This window comes from Saccopteryx bilineata, chromosome X, assembly GCF_036850765.1.
Source record: "Saccopteryx bilineata isolate mSacBil1 chromosome X, mSacBil1_pri_phased_curated, whole genome shotgun sequence".
Taxonomy (NCBI): domain Eukaryota; kingdom Metazoa; phylum Chordata; class Mammalia; order Chiroptera; family Emballonuridae; genus Saccopteryx; species Saccopteryx bilineata.
The window spans coordinates 123,985,970-123,987,635 of NC_089502.1; the positions used below are offsets into that span (position 1 = coordinate 123,985,970).

General features: G+C 35.0%; 1 pseudogene; it reads right to left on the reverse strand.

Moving 5' to 3' along the window:
* Positions 1-393: 393 nt before the first annotated feature.
* On the reverse strand, positions 394-1,196 carry LOC136317833 (small ribosomal subunit protein eS1-like; annotated as a pseudogene).
* Between the last annotated feature and the right edge of the window lie 470 nt (positions 1,197-1,666).

Sequence of the window (1,666 nt, forward strand, 5' to 3'; positions counted from 1 at the left end):
TCTCTCTGGAATCAATAAATTTAAAAAAATTAAGTTATGTTAAGACTCTGATATAGTTTTTATAGGATCCACATTGTAAAACCATTGTAGTATATTGCAGGTAGCTATTTCAGAATCCCACGTTTTATATTAGAATAATAATAAACTTTAAAAGCTAAATTATCTTTTTAATGATGTCATGTGACATCTGACAAGACATAATGTAAATAATATAAATGAGATCATCAACAATTCTAGGAAGCTCTGCTGGGAGACACTAAGAGGACTAAGAAAGTGAAACAGTTTAGAATGTATTTATTATTTATATCTCTTAGAGGAGATAAGCCCAATGAGGTAATAATATATGGGTAATTATTTAAAAAAAAACACAAATAGGACTTTTTAGTTTTCACCTTAAATGTCTGAACTGTAAACATATTTTTTGGACTGGGGGGGTTCATATCCATCAGCTCATCCAACTTTTGCACCTGTCTCAGCCCCTGTAGCTTTTCCAGAACTGCTACCTTTACCATGAAGCTCCATGAGTTTTCCCAATTTAAAATTGGGCTTCGTCAGCATTTTGACTTTTCTAACAGACATCATAGAGGAGATGAATAGATTGGCAAGGCTTTACTATGTCTTTCCCAATGTTTTCAGGAATCAGTTTATTAACCAGTTCATTCAAGTCATTTGTACCTCTCAGGTCATGATTTCCATCATCTTTTTTCCAGATTTGATGGACCTATTGATGCTGAGCATGAGAGGTCTTCTGAATCTGATCAGTGTGCTTTTTAGTAAAACCAACATGGAACAGACAAAGCAAATAACCATCAGTAGTCTTTATATCAACATGAGCTTCAATCTTGGTCTGTCATTTTGTTGAGTATTTATCACCTTTGTCACAGGTAGGATCCATGCCTTCGAAATTAGTCAGCTCTTGCTCTGAACACACTCAGTAATTAGCTTGAATTTTCTAAATGCAGCTTCATTATTCTGCAGGTCAGCTTGTCTCACTTCAAAAACATGACCCATGAGACCATCAGATGTGATTTGGGTTCCTTGAGTTCTCACAACTAGTGTTTTTTCCAACATTGCTTCTATTGAACATAGCTGGTGCTTTCACACCATAGTAATCTTTCTTAGAAAATGGATCAATCACTTTTTTCTTTCCCCTTTTTGCCACCTTTCGTAATGTGCTTGTTCTTTCCCACCACCATGGTGCTACTCAGAGAGCCAAAAGGTGTGAAACCACTTTTAAGTTGTAAAGTAGCTCACAAATATAAGAAAATTTCTTCTGAATCTTAGAAGTCATTTTTTTTTAAATTGAAGTTTTTGATCTGTGGGTGCTGTTGATGTGGGCAATGCACAGGTGGTTGTGATGCAAGTAAGATATTAAACAACATTAATTTCTGAAAAATATAACAGAATGTCTTTCTCAGTTATGTGTCAGGATGGATCTAAGATGGCTGTGAAGTAAATAGCCTGAGGCATTTGCTTTCAAAAGATTCTGAAAGCATTATACCAAATATTGTTGAGAATCCTTGATACCCAGCTATCCAGGGTGATAAGGACTGAACTCTCTATAAAGAACATCAAGAAAAGAGGTTATAGCACATAAAAAGAAATTCTACAGAAACCAATTTAACATGAGTTGGCTATTATGAGCCAGATATGGAATGCTGCACAT